The sequence below is a fragment of the Cryptomeria japonica genome, chromosome 3, assembly GCF_030272615.1.
Source record: "Cryptomeria japonica chromosome 3, Sugi_1.0, whole genome shotgun sequence".
NCBI classification, from domain to species: domain Eukaryota; kingdom Viridiplantae; phylum Streptophyta; class Pinopsida; order Cupressales; family Cupressaceae; genus Cryptomeria; species Cryptomeria japonica.
Genome location: NC_081407.1, coordinates 826,246,529 through 826,268,798, shown reverse-complemented (window position 1 = coordinate 826,268,798; position 22,270 = coordinate 826,246,529). Strand labels below are relative to the sequence as shown.

Here is a 22,270-nt window from a genome sequence, read left to right as displayed (position 1 = left end):
TGAAGATATTGCATAACGCTAAAACACATGACATGGGATGTTTGGGGTGCATATAAATAATTAACAAGTTAGGGGAATACGATTAAATTTAAAGAGTACTAAGGTAAGACTAGGGTTCGAATTAGGTGAACAAAATAATAAAGAAGGGGGCAACTGATATGGTGCAATTTGTTATATGAATAAGTTATGTACTCTTCTTATATTATTAATTCTTAATCTATGTTATTTTTATCATTGTTAAAGCTAAATTCAAAAGAGAAAAACCTTCACACATATTTAAAACATTGATAAAAGGATATTGGCAATAAATAGAAGCCTCATTTAATAAATTAACATTAAATAATGATAACGAACTATTAAAATGCAACCTGTCACAGCCAATTAAAAAAGCTACCATATTATTGTTTGTCCCCTTTCATGTAATTGTTATTTTTTTTACTAAAATAAGTGGGAATGGACAAAAAGTTAAAAAAAGTTAGGAGTAGGCAAACCTTTACACCTTTCTTCCCTTTCAAAACTAGGAGCAACCTTAACCAACTTTACATATTTATTGCTTCTTTGAACTACTTGTAACACATCTAGGTGAAGGGGATGACTAAAAACCGGTATTAAGAAAACAACAAATGAAAGTGGAGTAGTAGAAATATATTGAAAAAGAACAACATCATTAAGAAAAATAATCTTATTAGAAGAAACAATAGAAGAATCCTTAACCTTAATATGAACCTTAAAGTAGCTTTATTAATGATTGTTTATTAAAATCAATTTTTTCTTTTACTCGGTTTTATTAAAAATAATTTTTATTATATTACCTATTGATGTAATTTAGTTAATTACCTAATAGAAGCTCCATTTGACGATTCACCTCTTTATATTCTCTACCAATGCCCATTTCCTTCAACATCTTCTCATCTATAATATAGGATTCCATTGTTTGAAAAGCCTAGAAGATGCAGGTTTGGAAGCTAGACTCTATAGTAAATATTGTGTTTTAGGGTTATTTAAAAGCTCTCAATGGATCAAGGGAAGTCTATAGGTGAGTAAAAAAATCAGTAAATATTCTCATTAATTTTTTGATTTTTTTTCCCCTTTTCTCATTTTATCACTGTAGTGCCCAGCGTAATTCTTCCATTGAGTGTAGAGGAGAGTGCAAAGTGTAGGGAGATATTTCAATATTCAAGTGTGGTGAAAGGAGAAAATGGAGGGCAAATTTGGAAGAAAAGCAAATATGAGACTCTATTTGGGATTCTTGAAATAGAAAGCCTTTTAAATCAGATAGCTAACACATCTCCTATGTTACTGGAATACAGAAGAGTGCAAGTCAATTTTTTTTCCATTGGTTTCAAAAACACAAATGCTCGAGAAAAACGCAAGAAGAATGAACATTTAACTAGCAACAAGCATGAGAAAAACGCAAGAATGAACATTTAACTAGCAAAAAGCATGTAAATTTCCCACTGATATTGTTTTATACACTGTTACAGGGTTATATATAAATTACTGATAAAATTTTATGCAATAGGAATTGGAAACAATTGAAATAATCTATGTAAAAAATGTTGTTTTTGATTTGGAATTAGGATTTGTATGTAAACCTAAAATCTCATATATGTATAATATCTATGTTTTTTGTAGTCTATCTGATGATCACTGAGTTAGAATCTGAAAAATACAATAGAATGCATGCTAAGTTAAATCCATGAATTCAGTAAGACTGTTTACTGTTTAGCATACAGGTGGGCCCAGGCTAGGGTAATCAGCCTGAAAAGAAAGATGTGGCTCAATACTTTTTGTTTAGATTTCTCTTTCAGAATTATCCAGTTGATATAGAAATATATTTTTCAGAATTTGAATGTCTTGTAGAATCAAAGTAGTAGGAAGACAAGGTTTATGTGAAAGTAAGTAAATCGAATTTCTCAAACATTTTAACTTGTTTGATATGAAAATCATTGTATTATTAAATCATACCTTTGTCCATTCATTAATCAAGAAGAAATGCAAATCCCTCTGCATCATGACAGAGGTGGTTTGTTATATGGCCACAGAGAGTTTATTGTATGGCCTATGATAAACCACCTCTATGGAATGCATTTGAAATAGTTGTAAAGTTATCTGTGCTTCTTCTTTTTCTTGATTCTGGACATGAATGGACAAAGTTATGATATGAAATGCAATAATTTTCATGTCAAGCATGAAATGCAAAAAAATTCAAAAAATTCGATTACTTACCTCAACATAAACTGTCTTTCAATTGATTTGATTATGCAGGGAAACCATAATTGAAAAAGATATTTCTATATCAATTAAATAATTTAAAAAGAAAAATCTAAACAGTAAACTACTGAACTACATGGTTCCTTTCAAACTGATTACCCTAGCCTAGACCTAGCTTGATTGCTAAACATTAAACAGTCTTACTAAATTCATGCATTTAACTCTGTATGTATTCTATTTATTTGTCAGATTTTATGTTTACATACAAACTCTAATTCCCAATTGAAAAATAAATTTTTACATAGATTATTTCAATTGCTTTCAATCATATTGCAAAAGATTCATTATATATAATTCTATTACAGTTTATTAAACTACTATATCAGTAGAAAAATCCCATACTTCTGGCTTGTGATTGTTCATTCTTGTGATTTTCTCGAGTAATTGTGTTTAGAAACTAATATAAAACATTTTAGGTTTTGTGTTTCTAGAAGTCCACATAGACTCTAATATCTGCTTTTGTTCCAATATTGACCTCCAACTGTTACTTCTCACCACTCTTGAATTTTGAAGCATCTCCCTTTGCCTTACACTCTCCTCTACACTCAATGGAAGATTTACCGAGGGCACTACAGGAAACAAAATAAAAATAAAATGAAATTCATTGTAATGCCAAAAATAAATAAATAAATAAAAATAAAAATAAAATCAAATTCATTGTAATGCCAAAAAAAAAAAAAAAATATTCAAAATTGAAAGGGTTATTTACTGAGTTTTAACACACCTGCAGACTTACCTGCAGACTTCCCTCGATCCATTGAGAGCTGTACACTATAAGAACCTTCCCAAGATCCATTGAGAGTTGTACACTGTAAGAACCCTCCCAACACAATTTTTTTTACCATGGATTCTTAGCTCTCAAACCTACACCTTCTATGTCGTTCGAACAAGTGAACCCTATACAATCACAATAGATGAGAAGACATTGAAGAAAATGGACATGGCGAGACAATATAAATAGGGGGATGGTCAAAAGGAGCTCCTACGAAGGTAATTAACCGACTCAAAAATTACATTAGTAGGTAACATAACATGTACATTTTCTTAATACATCTTTACTCTTTATATTGCTCTAAATTAGAATTTGTCAAGCATGATTGCTCTACATAATGACTGAATGACTGTTCTATAGGTCAACTCAATCATTATAAAGAATCAACTGAATGTATATCAATATTATCCCATAACATCAAATTATTCTCCAAAATTGCATTTAATTAGATCTTAATAAGGGGAAAGAACTTAGTTAATCAAATTTATTCTTTTCAATTTTAAATTTTAATGAAAATCTCATGACTATAAGGTAACCGCTACATATTGGTTCTTGTCCTATAATAGACGTTGCAAATTAATAATTGAAGGTTAGTTCATAAATAGACATTATAAACATGTAAGTAATGTGAATGTGTAAAATTTTTAAAATTGTTATGGTTGGGATTAATGCAAAGGGGCATACAAATGTGTGAAGGGATAAAGATACTACTAGAATGACCCCAAAATCACACATGTAACAAGAATTATTTGTCACTATGTATATTTATTAAGCTATTTCCTCAATATATACATAAAAGTATATGGCAAAGGATATGGCTATATAGATTTATTAGTTGTATTCAACTTCCACTTGAATGTACATTGAATCATAAGATCAGGTACCATATGTAGCACTCATAAGCATGGATGTAAAATAAATATTAGAGAACTATCATATTATAGAAACAACTCCATAGAAGAAAATATTTGGAAATATTAACTACCATAGGTAACAATTGGATCATTAGATAGACAACTCTTTGAAAATTGAAACTATTGATTTTTCTTTAAATAAAATCATGTTTTGCTTACCTACCATTCTGAAGTATCCGACTAAATATTTCAAACCATTTATTTCCTTTGTCTACACACTACTTGTATAATTTCATTTAGCCACTATTTGTATTGCTCCATCCCTCAATTTTCTCCAATTGTTTTCCTCCATCTCATCACATTCACTTGTTTGAATGGCCAAGGACATGTAGGCTTGTGGATTAGAACCAGAGAGTGTGTTTAGAAATGGATCAAGGAAAGTAAACACACAAGAGAATAAACCTTTCAATTTTGAGTTTTCCTTTTCCCCCTTTTTAATATTACAATTAATTTTTTTACCTCAACAGTTCTTTCTACTATAGGGTCTTGCTTGGTCTTGCTTGGATTGTTCCTTGAGTGTATTGTGTCCATAAGATAGAAGCCAACAATGGTAAGTATAATATTTCCTATGTTTCTAATTTTTTTTTTCAAAACATATTGTATTATAAATTTCATATCTACTAATTCATGCTCTTGGGTATTCATGAAGGAGAAGAGAATGGTGGGCTTTGCTGGAATTATGCAATACATGTTTTTAAATTGAGAACCTTAGAAATATTTTCTCTATAGAAATATTTTCTCTACATTTTGATAGGGGGGGTTTATTATGATATTTTGGGGGTCTGAAATAGCCATGTAATGTGTCCAACCATGTAATCCAATCTTATTTTTTCCTTTACAAACAAATTTATTGATATCCTATATCACTAAAAGTGGTTGTAATCAAGCTTGCCAATAGTTATAATAGAAATTTTTTTTTTCAAAATAAATTATAAATAATTTATTTATTTCATTGACTTATTTTATAATTTCAAATCATTTTATTTTAATTCTAATTCCAAATCACTTAGAATAATGTTAATTTCAACATGCACAACCTGCAAATTCTCTCCCACCAAATGACGAGCCAAATTGAGTTCAATGCAAACAAATGATTAGCGACAAAGGAGAGATATGCACAGAGAACGTGACAGGGGGCTGGTTTCTCTTTTTTAATGAGGTGATGCATTTTTTTATTAGGAGTTACTATGAAATACAAATGTTTGATTCTTTAAATATCTATTGGTGTAATAGTGAAACATATCGTTGTGCACATTTTAGTGGTTCGTTGTCACTCTTTAATGTTGATATATTAAATAGAGGCTTTTATTTATTGTTATTAATTTTTTTCAATTTTTTAAATGTTTGTTTTTTTCAATTTTTATTGTATGTAAAGCGATTTTTTTTCTTTAACTAAGATAAAAATAATATAGACTAGTTTTTAATAAATCAGAAACATATCACTTATTAATACTTAAAGATATTACATAATTCTTTTAAAATATTAATTTGTTATATAAGAAATATTTTATTTTTATATAATTTTTAAAATAGATATTTTATTAAATCATAATTGTATTGAATGATATTGTGATATTGAGTCCAAAATTAAATAACTTTCATAATAAAATATACAAATTACACCATTTCAATTATTCTTTATTAATTTTTTTTTGCCAATATCAAGTCTTGTCTGACCTCCATACTCTTCAAGATTTATTTATCTTTCTCTTCCACTTAATTATATACCTCTTACCACTGTCATAAACCCCTAACTCATTATTCATATCCAACCCAAATATACCATTTCCTTAGTCTCAAATCTTATGCAATCTCTTGCACTAGGGTAAGACAAAGCTTGTAATTGAAGGTGAGTTAATTTTGAGAAGGAAATTGATCCTTAAGATAATGAATTCAATTTTTTGTACACATGGATGCCAATAAAAAAACATAAGAAAAATTTATAATTTATTTATATGATTGGAACTAGAAAGCCTTTGTAGATCATATAAAATAAACTACCATTAATCTTCTGCACTACAGATCAGCAAAAAATGAAATGTAAAAAATTAATTTAAAATTTTTGAAAATGATAAAGCAAGGAAGCAACAATCAAAAACCAAGGTTCTGAAGGCATGATATCTTTACAATAATTTATTTCTTTGTTTATCAATTCTCTTTATTGAACTGCTTACCTCAAAATATTCATTTCAGTTCTCCTATGCTCTTTGAGTCCAAGAAAATGACGTTACATTTTTGCTTCAAAGAAGTCATCACCAAAAAAGTGTGTAGAAGTGGGTATCATATATCCATTTTTTTATTAATCATATTTTGATTTGTGTTCTTTTGAAGAAGATTATGTGAAATTGTTAATGAGATTTAAAAATAGATAAAAATCCTTTTTAATCATGATGATATATATTGATATGGATAAAGATGTTCCTATCTAAGTTCGTAGGAATCCAAGGAAACTTTAGAGTGGTCAAAGTGATTTTTTTAGAATTCTCAAAAATGTCTTTGATCATTCAAAATTTTCCTTGATCACTTAGAACTTTAGGTTGTATTGTAACTTCATCAGTTAATTAGAATCTTTCCAATGTTTCTCAATCTACTAAAATGATAACCTTAACTAACCCTAATTCTCAAAAACCTCTTTGATCACTCAAAAGTTTAATATATGGTAAAGAAAAATTAGACTCATGATACCCACTTCTACAGACTTGTTTAAGCCAAAACAGATTAGCAATTTCCTTGGACTGAGTACCAAAGTCCATCCCTTTGTTGAATTTAAGATTTGAAAGTAAGTAGTTGAAGAGAGTAAAAACTAAAGAAATAAAAATATCATGGCTTCAAACCTTTGGTTTTTTATTGTTCTTTTCTTGCTTTGTCATTTTCTCTAGACTTTGCAAACTAGTTTTGTGTATTCTTTACTTATGCCCGCCCATAATGTGTAAGATTACTTGTAATTTCCTTTATTTCATCTGATTTAAATTGATATTTGTTTCCACTCTTGTAAATGGATTCAACATTTATATATTTACCTCTTCATTTAATTATATTTCTCTTACCACTGTCTTATTCCCCTAACTCATTATTTATATCCAACTCAGACATCTGATTTCCTCTGTCTTCCATCTTATGCCATATCTTGCACTAGGGTAAGTCAAAGCTTGTAATTGAAGGTGAGTTAATTCTTAGAAGGAAATGTATCTTCAAGATAATGAATTCAGATTATTTGATCTTCTAGTAATGAGTTGTAGATGGATGCCAATACAAAAACATAAGACTAAATTCATAATCTATTTACAAGAGTGGAACTAGAAAGCCTTTGTAGATCATATAAAAGAAACTACCATTAATCTTCAGCACTATGGGCCTGTAGAAAAAAGAAATGTAAAAAATTGATTTAAAAGTTCTAGAAAATGACAAAGCAAAGAAGAAACAATGAGAAACCAAGGGTTTGAAGCCATGATATCTTTACAATAATTTATTTCTTTAGTTTTTAATTTATGATATCGAGAGTAACAGAGAAATACAAAAGACAACCCGAAGGCTAAGCCTCAACCATCAAAGTCACAGCAAAAAGCACCATATACAAACGAAGCAGTATAATATAATGTAGTCATGATTCTCAACCCACATGGTCCAACCAACTAGGCCTTCCATCCAAGCAATGTTCTTCTGGTCTTGAATCTGGGCAAGCATAGATGCCTAAGCATAAGAAGGTTACACAGTGAGGAATCAAAAAACCAAGTAAAAGCCAGAGTTCCTTAGCAATATGACAGTCAAACAAGATATTCCTGCAAGAATCTGGAACTTTACAGATAGAGAGGAGAAGACATATCTCTTCTAAGAGGAAGCCTATCAATAAGCATTAACCATTTAAAGCATTTAACTTAAGGAGAAATGATATTTTTCCACAACTTATTACGAAACTTTTTCCATTGAGAAACATCCAAATCAGCATAGGAGACAGAATTTGGACCATTTAAAAGATTGAAAATATAATGAAAATATATTAGATTGAATGAGTTTCACATATTATGGTTGAAAGGGTACATTGTAGGTTTTCATTACGAAAAAATATTACATGACACATTCCACTATTTATAGATAAACATGCTTAAAAATTACACAACCTTAAAAATTATAGAAAGTTGTGGAATAAATGTATTGTAACTTCATCCATCATTAGTTAATTATAATCTTTACAATGTTTCCCAATCTACTAAAATGATAACCCTAACCAACCCTAACACTCAAACCTTCCACTGAACAATTACATCTTCCTACAAATTTTTTTAATCTATTTTTAAATCTCAATAGTATCGAAGTCCACCCCACTGCTGAATTGATGTAAATGGATTTTTGTTTCCATTGTTGTAAATATCTGTTACCACTGTCCTATTCCCCTAATCAAATCTTATGCAATATCTTGCACTAGAGTATGACAAAACTTGTAATTGAAGGTAAGTTAATTCTTAGAAGGAAATGGATCCCCAAGGTAATGAATTCATTTTTTTTTGTATTCTAAGTTATATATTTCTTGTCCTTTGTTTAATATTTCTATTTATTTCTTGTGTAGGTGATAGGATTATTTTATCTTTCAGCAGTGAGCTATAAATGGATGTCAATATGAGAACATAAGAAAAAGTTATAATTAAGAAATGTAAGAAATTGATTCTTAAGGATTCAACATTAAGAAACTACCATTAATCTTTCCCACTATGGACCAGCAGAAAAAGAAAATGTAAAAGATTGATTTAAAAGCTCTAGAAAATGACAAAGAAGGAAGAAACAATCAGAATCCAAGAGTTTGAAGCCATGATATCTTTGCAATAATTTATCTCTTTGGTTTTTAATTCTCTCTGTTGAACTGCTTACTTCAAAATCTTCATTTCAGTGGTAGGATACTCTTCAGTCAAGGAAATGGTGTTACATTTTTGGTTCAAAGAAGTTATCAGTAAAGAAGTGTGTACTAATAGGTATCATATGTCAGATTTTTCTTAACCATATATTAATTTTTGTGCTTTTCAAGAGGATTATGGGAAATTATTAATAAGATTTAAAAATAGATAAAAATCCTTTTCAGTCACAATAATATATATTGATATGTAGGAAGATGTTCAAATCTAAGTTCATAGGAATCCTTTAGCAGAATGTTAGAATGATTTTCGTTATTATTCTATCACATTTTGCATCGTTTTTAGCCATTTTTCTACCCTTCACATCTACATCTCAAACTACTACAGAAAGGGTGATAAATGAAGCAAAGTGTGGTAGAATAATAAAAGAATTCATTCCATGTAAAATATTTTAGAGATATAAATGATTTTCCGGAAGTTAAAAATAAATTTGAATATAAAAAGACTATTAATCCCATAAATTCTTTGGTTTTTTATTCTCTAAGTTGAACTGCTTCAAAATCTTCATTTCAGCCCTCTATACTCATCTGTATTCAATCCAAAGAAATGGCTTTACATTTTTGTTCCAAAGAAGTCATCAGAAAAGAATTGTGTAGAAGTGGGTATCATATGTCCAATTTTTCTTAACAGTATACTAATATTTGGGCTTTTGATATGGAGGAGGATATCCTATCTAAGTTAGTGGCTGAGTGATCAAGGAAACTTATATATGGTAAAACAACATAGCACAACATATAGTTTTTAATCTTTTTGCTACACTTCACATCTACATCTCAAACTACTACAAAAAGGGTGATAAAAGAAGCAAAGTGTGGTATAATAATAAAAGAATTCATTCCATGTAGAAGATTTTAGAAATATAAATGATTTTTCAATAGTTAAAAATAAATTTGAATGTAAAAGTACTATTAATCCCATAATGAAAATCTATTAGATTGAATGACTTTCACATTTAATGTTTGAAAGGGTACATTGTAGGTTTTCATTAAGAAAAAAATATTACATGACATATTTCACCGTTTATAGATAAACATGCTAAAAAATTACACAACCTCATAAATCATAGAAACTTGTGGAATAAATGTAATATAACTTCATCCCTTAATTATAATATTTCCAATGTTTCTCAGTCTCCTAACTCTCATAAATGTCTTTGATCACTCAAAAGTTCTTCTGAATTGAGATAGCAACATCTTCCTGCAAATCAATATATATGATCGCGAGTGAGAGATTTTTTTATCTATTTTTATACCTCAATAGTAATTTCCCACCAATCTTCTTAAAAAGAACACAGTTTAATATATGGTTAAGTATGGTTAAGAAAAATTGGACTCATGATACCTACATCTATAGATTAGTTTGAGCCAAAACAGAAATGCAATTTCCTTTCAGACTGAGTACCTAAATCCATCCCATGGCTGAATTGAAGATTTTAAAGTAAGCAGTTGAACAAAGAGTAAAAAATAAAGAAATAAATGATTTCAAAGATAAAAAGATATCATGGCTTCAAACCCTTGGATTTTTATTGTTTTTTATTGTTCTTTGCTTGCTTTGTCATTTTCTCTAGACAAGCTTTGCCCTAATGCGTTAGATCTGAGATAGACAAAATTATTAAATGTTGAAGAGAAAATTAAATAATAAAATAACATTAAATAACGATCAATACACTTTGCACATCTGATCAAAGTACTTCAACATCTTCCAATAGCACTACTTCACCATCAGACCCTCACCAAATTGATCTGCAAAGTGAAAAACACCAGCCCCAATCTTCAACACCATCACTGTCCTTGGCAATACACTAACTCTGTAAACTAGAGCACACTCCACTATTTCAGAAATACTTGGCAAGAGACTGGTTACTTATTATCACGGTTACTTATTATCAGAGTATTGTAGGGTTCCTTTGGAAGGAAAGCCCTATGGGTTCTGATTTGACAGAGTGAACACTACAAAACACAGACACGGAGATAAACATAACCCAACTAACACAAAAACACTAATATTACTAAACACTCCTGCTCTCATTGAAATAAGTTCTTGGACAATGCCCAAGCAATATTGGATATGCCTTGAGCAGAGCAATGTGGTAAGGAACCCATGGCAAGACTTACAAGCACAGTTATATCCCTCTGCCTTGCGAACCCCAATCTATCACTCTTGTCTCCTCCTAGATGGTATCTTCTTCGAGAGGCATCTTCTTCGAGAGGCAGCACTCTACTTTAGCCACGACTTGATTTCAAACAACATACAATCTCAGAACTGCAAAATGAAAATCATTAGCAACTAACACACTGACTTGGACACCAGCATTATCTTTCTTCTGCACTACCTCTTCTAGCATGGGCAAACATTATGGCAGATCCATTAACTTCTTCCAACAAGTAGGCACAGGAACAGGAACATGCTAAGCTCTGATACCATGATAAAAAAAAATGGTGAGAAACTTAAATTTAAGTTCTACTGAACACAGGCCCTTACAATTGAATTTATAAGAAGATATATGTTAAATGTTTAGAAAACTCTAAAGAAATAGTGCAACACAAGAATCACGTGGATTGAAGACAGTGTTGAGCAATTGGGTTGGTGTTGGTCTGTGCCGACATAGGATTGGAGATAATTAATTTATCCTCTCACACAGATAATGGTGATGCGAGAAGTTTTGCCAAATTGTTCCCATAATATTCTCTAGACTATCAAATGCTACAGCAAATACAGCAGGTATCACATCATGTTTATCTCCAACAAGACCAAACAATCCCTCGCTTTTGAATTACGGAATAGTATAAGCATATCCTTCAGATGAGAGAAAGAAGGTTATTCCATCGCTCTGAGAATTATTTTTATTAGAGTGCATAGAAAAGACAAATTGAGTGCTGCAATTGGCCATGGTCGAAAGCTGGATCGACTTATTATAATCTCAATGGCATTGCCTTTATGTCTTCCTTGTATGGCTGTATATTGCTGTTAAAAACCGTTACGAATTGGTCTTCTCTCGCAAGCTAAACGTTTATTGTGTAGATTGATATCCGTAAATTCCAGGGTAAGAACACGAGATATGAAAAGCTCAAACTGAGTTGAACGAAGATTGGACGAATCTAAAAAATAATGAACAACTATGCAGTGGCACATGCATTGAAATCTCAATTTAGTGTAACTTGATGTAAATTTGTAATAGGCTATGCGGGTAACTTAAAAGTTTAACTGTCAAAAAAAAAAAAGATTTCAAGTGGAATGATACAAATATTTGAAGTTTTAATGTTTCTAACCATATTATATCAGAATAATAGTTATCATATGACATGTGGCCATGCAGGTTATGTGAGCAGGTCAATGTTGGATATTAAAGCAGTGAAATGCATCTTCATTGGTTACGACATTGGTGTGAAGGGAAACAAATTGTGGAACCCTCTCACTAAAAAGGTGTTGTACAACAGGAATGTTATATTCCATGAGATGAAACTTGTGTCTATAGATCCGCACCTAGGGAAAACAAAAAAAGGAAAAGAAGTAGTTGAAATCCCTTTCGCTTCTAAAAGGGAGATATTACAAACTCCGAATGTGTTTGAAACTGAGGACCTTAATATGCTTGAGGACGAGGAGAGCTCGAGTAGTTCTGCAAGTTCAGAAGAACATGATCATGAACCTCATGTTGAACCTTGTGAAGCCTCAGCACAGGATGTAACGAGATCCACACGGGAGAGGTGGCAACCTGATAGGTACGACTATTCACCAAAAAAATTTAATTACTCAATGTTGAATGTTAATTGTGCCTATGCTTTTCTTACTGATGCTGATGAGCCTAGGACTATGAAAGAAGCAATTAATATGCCAGATTCAAATTCTTGGCTGGAAGCCATCAAAAAAGAAATGAAGTCATTGGAGAAAAATGGAACCTAGGATTTGGTACCCTTGCCTAAAGGTAGAAAGGTTGTGGGTTGTAAGTAGGTATTTAAGAAGAAGTATGGTCCAGATGGCAGCATTGACAAGTAGAAGGCAAGACTGGTTGCAAAGGGGTATTCTCAAAAAGAAGTGATCGACTATGGAGAAATATTTTCTCTTGTAGCTAAGCTAACATCCATTAGGTTTCTATTGTCACTTGCAGTGGCACATGACTTTGAAATTGAACAAATGGATGTAAAGACAACATTTCTACATGGTGATCTTGAAGAGGAAATATACATGTCCCAGCCGGAGTATTTTGTGGAGAAAGGTAAAGAACATCTGGTTTGTAAGCTTAAGAAGTCTCTTTATGGTTTGAAACAATCACCCAGAATGTGGCATCATAAGTACAATTCAAATGTTTTATCTTTGGATTTTATGAGGTCTAAATTAGATCATTGTGTGTACAATAAAATTGAAGATGATCATATACTTATTATTGCACTATATGTAGATGATATGTTGTTTATAGGCAATAATAAGGGAATGATCTCAGATTTAAAATATCAGTTTTCCTTAAAATTTGAGATGACAGATTTGGGGAAAGCTAAATTTATTGCCGGGATGGAAATCAGGAGAGACAGTGATAGTAGGAAACTTTGGCTTAGCCAGAGCAAATATATTACCAATATTCTTTAGTGGTTCAATATGACTGATTGCAAGCAGCAAGTAGTTCCAATTTTATAGGGAACAAAGTTGTCAGTTAATGACAGTCCAAAGTCTCCGGATGAGGTTTAAGACATGAAGCGGGTACCTTATGCAAGTGATGTTGGCAGCCTCATGTACGCAATGGTTAGTACAAGACCAAACATTGCCCAAGTAGTGGGAGTGTTGAGTCGGTTTATGGTAAATCTGGGCAACCCGCATTGGGATGCCATGAAAATAGTGCTTATATATTTGAAGGGTACGACACAGTACGCTTTGTGCTATCAAGGTAACTCAGCTAGATAAAGTAGATGAGTTAGCATTCAAGGTTATGTGGATGCTAATTGGGCAAAGGACTGTTGACAGAAGAAGATCCACCAGTGGATATGTGTTCATAGTGAATGGTGGTGCCATTAGTTGGATGAGCAAATGGCAGAGTGTAACCGTATTATCTACAACTGAGGTGAAGTACATGGCATCTACTTGTGCATGTCAAGAAGTTTTTTGGCTTAAGTGCTTGTGTCCTGATGTTGGTTTTGATGCAAGGCAAATCACTATCTTCTGTGACAGCTAGAGTGCAATTTGTTTGGCGAAGAATCCTACTTACCATGCCAAAACAAAACACATTGATGTGCAATATTACTTTGTACGTGACATGATTGAAGATAGAAAGGTGAAGCTAGAAAAGGTTGGTACTGAGGAGAATGTTGCAGATGCATTGACAAAGCAAGTGAGAAGATTTAAGGTTAAATGGTGCACAAGCTCCATGAGGCTTAAAGCCCCTGACTCTTATTAGTCTTGTTGAGTAACTCCGCTGATATCAGTGCGTACCTCGGCAAGTGGGAGATTGTTGAAGTACGTACTGACTCGTACATACCGTACATTGGTTGCCTCATACATACTGAATTGACCCGTACGGTAGTTGCCGAATGCTGACCCGTACGATGTTTTCAATGGCATATGGTGTGAATGGCCTACAATGACCGCAGTGTATGGTAGTTGCCCAATGTTGACCCGTACGATGTTTCCAATGGCTTATGGTGTGAATGGCGTACGATGACCGCGGTGTAGCACCATTGATGACTGTCGGATGGACGAGTGACAAGGCTGAGTTAGTTGACCATTTGTAAAGTGACTTTTGCAATATCTTATTCCATAATGAATTACAGGTGTATAAATTGTTGTAGGATTCATTAGGAATGTGTGATAGAAATGCGGGTTGATTGTAGCACAATCTGACCCTGTGCAAAAAGTGCGTTGTCAATTGTATGTAATATTGTTTACTGTAATACAAAGAACACGCTCAGCTTTTTTGTGTGTGAATTTTTTCCCGAAAAGCTAAACATCTTTGTGTTTATGTGTATGATCTTTATACGTGCTCTTCTGCTTAAGTCATCTTAAGATTCTGCAATTTAAGAAGTAGAAAGATATTATTGCTTACATCCTCTACAAATTGGCATTAGGAGAACGTTTCCGCACCGTTAGCTTTCCTTACAATATTATGTCATCTGTTTCTCCATGGTGGGTAATGGAAGTTCTCAGAAATGCTTCAGAATGATTTTTAATTAGTTTTAGTTAGACACGAATTGAAAGTAGAAAAAATGGTATTCGCCTCACTCAGAGCTGCCGTAAAACTGTTTTATTCACTGAAACGAATCAGGGACTTTTTGATGTTTTTAATGGTTCGAACAGAAATACATTGATTTAAATCTGTTTATAAGTCGCAAGTCTTGCTAGTAGTTTACTGAAAAAAAATTCCGGGTTTGCTTTGTTCTACTTTTTTTTGAAACGTCTATCAATTGATGAGTGCTTTTCTTATTTCTGATAAAGTTTCTTGATCAATGGTGTTTTTTAAATTATTACAGTAAAATAAACTATTTGATTACTGTAAAATAACATAATTATCATCCCAAATAAAAGTCTTAAACTCTCTGTATAATAAAATCGATTCATTGATTCATTTCCAGAGTTCAGTGGTATTTTTCCAATCATCATAATAAAATAAGTCTACAGGCTAATCTTGGAACAGTAATATTATTGATTTTCTCTTACAAAGCTCCTAATACAGTAGACACCTTTAAAAATAATGAGTGTTGTTTCATGATTTACAATAAATCTCCTCCATCAGAATGGAGCGGAAATAATTTCAAGATTTTTTTCACTTTTCTTCCTCTATACTAAACCTCCTCTATCAGAACCCTTTGACCGGGTGGGTGGGATCCCAAAACAACTGTGCGAACAATTACTCTTCAATTCACACCCATCTCAAACCCAGTAATCTCTCTTTTCTTGAACACTTACCTGAACTTGGATTTGCTTTTCTGTAAGATGCATTTGTTTTCAAGTATGCCTTCCCAGATGCGGGATTTATTATATTGGATAAAACAATTGTACAGATGGGTCAATTATTTTTTCGAGCAACAATCTCGTACGATTGGCACCATTATCAAACCAGTAATCCATTGAAGGGGAAACATTTATCTGAACTTGGATTTGCCTTTTTGTAATCTGCAATCGGTTTTCTCCAATAGTCAATTGACGGTCGATCATTATATCTATGACGCCGTGCAGAGAGCAGTGTAGGTGACCATGAGATACAATCATTTGACAGTCAATTCACACTACTCTCTGTGCGGCGGTCATCGATTTCATGATCACCTACACTGCTCTCTGTGGGATTGTTGGTCGATAAAATACTTGACGCACCTGTCCAATTTGGTGCTATTATAGGGGGCATGATGAAGCCCACATCTCGGAAGTCATACTTGAAAATAATAGCGAATGTTATGGAAGAAAGCTTATGCTAGTGAGTTCCTCACCAATGAAACGCATAATATGCCTGAAAAGCTGCAGTTATTTCTTCTTGTTCCTGGACATGAATGGACAAAGTTATAAATAGTTTTTATAATGCATTCCAGTACATATCTTAGAGATCTTACCATCCAATTTATTTGATTGTGTAGAGTATTTGAGAGATGAAAAATATATTTCTGTCACAACTGGATAATTTAAAAAATGGTTTGAAGCTACCGAATTCTTGTAGGACTGATTACCCTAGTTACCCTAGCCTATGCCAATCTTGTACGCTTTATAGTAAAGGTTTTTTATAATGCATGGATTCAATTAAATATATATTTTATTCAACAGATCTCTTTATGATATGAGATTTAATATATCATATAGACGAGAGTTTTCACACAATGTTTCACAAAACCCTAATTTCATATTAAAAATTAATGCACAAAAAAATTTCTGATCTACTTCTGAGAAAGTTGAAAAGAAAGAGAAAAAGACAATTATCAAAAACCTTATATTCAGTAATCCAACCACTATGCAGCCACTCAGGGATCTCGTCCACAACTCTCCTCCTCGCACCTTCCATCTCTTGCAAGCACTGCTCTCTATTTTAAGTCAAATTTCCGTGGCTTTGGTGGCTCCTTTTCGACCACAACAATACCCCAACAAAATTCTTTTATTAAGATGCAGAGAAAATAATTTAAAGTTTTTCAGTTAGAGAAATCTAATGCAGAATGCTTTCAAAACCTATCGTTCCCTTCTCCTTTCCGCATGGCATAAAGATGAGTTAGCATATGAGCTTTATATTACAATGATTTTTGAAAAAAATTAATTCAATGCATTAACTATAATACTAACTTCTATTGACTTCCATCTTCCATGTAGTAGACACTTCCTTTGCTTGTGCTCTCCACCCTGCTGCTGCAAGAAACAAAAGAATCAAAAAATTATATGGGAAAAGGTAAAAAGAAAGTAAAATAAAATAATTGTAATGTGAAAAGAAAGAAAAAAAATAATCCAAAACTAAAAGATTCATTCATTAACATGTATGCTTTCCTAGATCTATTGAAGTTTTTCATTGTCATAGTCCTACAACATAAAATTTCTGAACGAACTTTTTGGGCCTAACCAACAAGTTGGCACCTCTTAGGCCATTCAAACAAGTGAAGACCATGAGGTAGATGAGGAAACATTAGGAAAAATTGATGGGAGGAGTAAAATAAATAGTTGAATGGCTAAAATGAAATTACTCAAAAGTGGATAGTGGGAAGGTAGACAAAAGAAATGATTTGAAACAAGCTATCCAATAGCTGAGAAGGTAGGGAAGAGAAATATTGTTTTGTTTTAAGGCGAATCAATAGTTTCAATTTTTACAGAGTTGCCTATCTTTGATCCAATGATTACATGGGTAGTTAAAATTACCAAGGAGTTGTTTCTATAATTTTCAACTAAATTATGCTCTGTTGCAAATACGTGATCCAATAGTTAAGAATTGTAAGAGAAATATTATTTTGTTTTAAGAAAAATCAATAATTTGAATTTTCAAAGATTTTCTTATTTCATGATTGAGTGGTTACATAGGATAATTAAAATCTTCAAGAATTTTTTTTTAATAATTTTCCACTAAACTTATGACTTGTGGAAAATAGGTGATCCAATAGTTACATAAGATACTTAATATTTGCAAAAAGTTGCCTCTATAATTTTGCTCTAAATTTATGCCTTATGGAAAAATAAGTGATCCATTGGTTAAGAAGGGTATGCAAGAGAAATATAGTTTAAGATTTCTAAGGAGTTGTTTCTATAATTTCACACCAAACTTGTGCCCCATGGAAAATAAGTGATCTAATAGTTAAGAAGGGTAGGTGAGAATTTTCCTTTTTGTTTTGTTTTTAAAAGCAAATTAATAGTTTTGATTTTCAAAGATATGCTTATCATGTGATCCAATGGTTACATAGGATAGTTAAAACTTTCATGAAGTTGTTTCTATAATTAGATAAGTATCTTGAGGTTGATATCTTTATAGCATAACTTAGATAGACATGTTTAATATATTCATACAATTTTATTGTATATTTTTAGTTAAAAAAAAGAATGCTTGACATTTACATGATTATCAATTTTATAATAACTATGTTTTATCCACTCATTCTATTGCCCTATTCATACCCTTATAAATATTCTTATTAACCTAAACATTGACATGAATAAAATTATTTTATTAATCTAAAAAAATATTAAAATTTAGAATAACATAAGTATTTAGAGTTAGAATACTTAAATGATATGGGAACTTCCATATCTTCCCATTCAATTTTGGGAGCTGGTCTGTCTCAAGGCCATTGGGAATGGTCTTGGTGGGTATCATTGCTCCTCCATTGAAACCATCAAATATCAAAATTCAATGTGTGCTCATGTCTCTGTGGAAATAGACCTAGACAAGGGCCTTCCAACTGAGATTTTACTAAAGGTGGGCACCAAATGTAGGAAACAGCTAGTGGATTTTGAGAAAATACCTTTTAGATGTGGGGTCTGCTTTTAAACAAAAACATTCCACAGCCCACTACCAAAAAAAACCTCACTCTAGGAGCTCCCATGTCTCCCATGTCTCTAGTAAGCCGACATGGTGGATTGGTGTTGAAGCTCAATATTACATCATGCTTCCTAATTCTAGCAATCTGTCAACTCGATCTAATGTTTCTTCAAAGATCAAGGTTTTCCCTACTTCTAATGAGTGTCCTTCTCTTTTGAACCCACGGTTGGAGTAGACACTGGTGGTAAAACCTCTTTGTTTAGTGGTTGATTCAGTTCAAAGGAACTCAGAGCCGAGGAATCCCCCTAAGTGTTTGGATATTGTAGGAAAAAAGGGTGGGGTAGACTATGTTGTTGGAGAAGGAAACAACTGGGATAGTCATGGATGGACTAAGGTGAAGATCAGGAAGCATGTCACATCGAATCAGAAATATTTTTGTTCTTCCAAAAAAGAGAAAAATGAATCATCTTAGTTTTTATTGTATCCCTTCGAGCTGATCCGTTGTTGCTAGGTGTAAGGATAGGAGTTTAGTGTAGTCTAGTTTGTTGCATTCTATTAAGGGGATGATTTGGCCCATGTGGGTTTAAGCTATGAACCACAAGAGGGCTGATGATGACATGTATAAATCAGTGGGTTTAGGCCATGATCTCAATATTTTGTAATTACCTTTGAATATCAATAAAAATTAAACTTTTATGGATAAAAAAACTATTCATATAGTTTAGTTTCAATATTTATAAGAGGCTCAGTGTGCTTTGACTATAGAAAAATAAATGAAAATAATTTTTCTCAAGTTAGTGAATGTAATTAGATCATTACAACATGGACAAATTAATTGATAATATTGACTAACAGTAATTGAAAACACGAAATATAATATAAAATAAATTTACATAACATGAGAAGTGGTGAGTTCATAAGGAAAGAAGAAAATATATAGATTTGATAGTTCTTGATTAAGAATAGTTGATATCAAATCAAAAGTTCCGTTAAAATCATAAGTCTCTATTATATTTATGTAGGAAAAAACAATTTTGGATAATCTCTTCATTTAAACATCTAATTCTTTCTTGAATGGTAGCTATTTTTGTGAAGATGTTTTTAAATGAGACTGAGTTCCATTCCTTGATCTTTCTTTTAATCCGTTGCATTTTCTTGTAAAACTGATACATTTGAGAACTAGGAAAGAAGGGGGCATCCAACCACCATTCCTGAAGTTTTGGAAGAAAGGAGAGGTCCCTAAACACAATTTGTTGAAACCTAAAAGTATTGGGGAGCCTCCTTTGATTAAGCAGCCCAACAAATTCTAATTTCAAATGGAAATGATCTGAGCCTGTGAGGGGAAGAATATTGGCTTTTGGTTGGCCAAAGAAAGAAGACCACATAGGATTGATGAAAAGTCTATCCAGTCTTTCAACAATAGTTTGAACACCTTTCCTTCTATTTGACCATGTCATGGATCCATTCTCTGGGATACTATCCTTAAGACCATTTGCTACTACAAACTCATTAAAATTTTGCATGACTTTTAATGGAGGAATGATACCTCATGTTTTATTCGAGAGAGATAAAATGGCATTAAAATCCCTTGCAACTATGAAGGGATCATCTGAGATATCAGAAATAGATAGGGAAATGTTATACCATAGGAGTTTCTTACCCATGGTTGGGTTTGGAGCATAAACCGATATAACATGGTAGAAAGAGGTCAACAAAGAGACCTTAACATGAATACAATTTGTTTTGATATTAACAATGTCAACATTCAATATGTTGGGTTTCCATACGACTGCAAGCCCGCCAGATGCTCCAATAGACTAGGAGGCTACATGTTTCCATTTTGTCCAATTTATAACGTGTTGGAGATTTGATTTTTCACCAAACTTTGTTTCTTGCAATAGTATCAAATCAGCTTCATCCGTCTCCAATTGAGACTTGATGAGGCGATGTTTGTTAGGGGCATTCAACAAAGGAGGTCTGATTTTCTCCAAGCCTGGCCCATTCATACCCAGCTTGCATCTCAACAAACATGGTTGCTCTGCCATCTTTGAGGAATTGCAAGAGCTTGTTTCTCTTGATGTTCATCAAAAAGCAGACCTGCACAACAAGTTTGTAATGTGTGAGTATTTTAAAAAACTCAGTACGTTCCCTTGTAATACCTTGGAACTTCTCCTCATTCCTAAGTTTCCAAATAAACCAGAGAATGTAAGAAGATAGAATTTGCCAATCTAGATTAGTATCCTTCCTCAACCCTTGAATAAAACCAGTAACTATATCAAGAGTGTAAACATATTCTGTAATAGAAATTACAAACAGTAACCAAATTTCTCTAGAAAAAGGATAGTCAAAGAAAATGTGGCACACGGTCTCAAGTTTTCTATAGATAGAACATCAATCATATGCAGCAGATTTATTCCCAATAGGTAGTCTGTCCAATATAAGTTGCCATCTCAAGCATTTGACCTTAGGGTGGATGGGGGATTGCCAAAGCTTCTCAAAGTTTTTTTGCCAAGTGTGGGGGGTATGGTTAACGTACCATAGAGTGTTGATATGTTCAATCACCGAGTTATCACTATTGAGCAGGGTATAGATAGACTTGGCTTTGATCTTGGGGAGGGTGAAGCCATCCTTCCATAGGAATGTAAGGTACCTATGGGCATCTACTTGGGTGTTCCTAGGGAGATTAAAGGGAGTGCTTGCATTTTTAATCATGTTGTAGGTCTTCTTATGTGATGCAGGGATATCATACTTAGTGTTAAGAGCCTCCCAGCTTATAAGGTCATTATGTTCTAGAATATCCATAATATACTTGATTCCTTTATTATGCCAGTGCTTAGTAGAGCAACCTTGGGTTAAAGCAAGGGGTTTGGAGTTATGATGTAGGTTCCACCATATTGACCTTTCACCATGGAGGGTATTAATGCTCGAGTTGTTAATAAGACCATGCACATGCTCCCAGGCTTTCCAGATGGATTTAAACACCTAGGTGCCTTGGACACATAGGGAAACCGCCTACAATTAAATCACTGAACGGGAGGGCTTTCCAAGTTTTGGCAGTTTTGGGACCACCATTTTGAATGTTGCTTCTGATGAGGATTTTCCAAGGTTCTTGTCCTTCCAGTGAGTGAAATATCCATTTGGCTGCGAGGGAGATACCTTGCAGCCTAAGATCTTTGAGGCCTAGCCCACCATTTTTTTTGTCTACGTGGCACCAAGTCCACTTGACCGCGTGATCTTTTCTTTTACCCTTGCCATCAGACCATACGAATCATCTGATTTTTGGATTTCAAAGACTTGGTAGTTGTTGAACATCCACACTGAGGAGTAGTAAATGCTATAAGAAGATACGATTTTTTGGCAAACTTGAATCCTCAAAGCAAGGGAGAGGACCCTATTGTCCCACTTGTTGAGTTTATTGTCTATTTTTTCCTTGACCCAACCCCACGTATCTTTAAGAGAGGGAGATACAGAAAAGGGGATACCAAGGTAA

At 32.8% G+C, this 22,270-nt stretch overlaps 1 long non-coding RNA gene across 1 annotated transcript; it reads right to left on the bottom strand.

The window, feature by feature from the left end:
* Window positions 1–7,333: 7,333 nt before the first annotated feature.
* Window positions 7,334–17,075, bottom strand: LOC131874527 (uncharacterized). The gene is made up of 2 exons (XR_009371888.1): window positions 16,759–17,075; window positions 7,334–7,650 (listed from the first exon to the last, which is right to left on the bottom strand). It is a non-coding gene; the product is annotated as an uncharacterized LOC131874527 (long non-coding RNA).
* Between the last annotated feature and the right edge of the window lie 5,195 nt (window positions 17,076–22,270).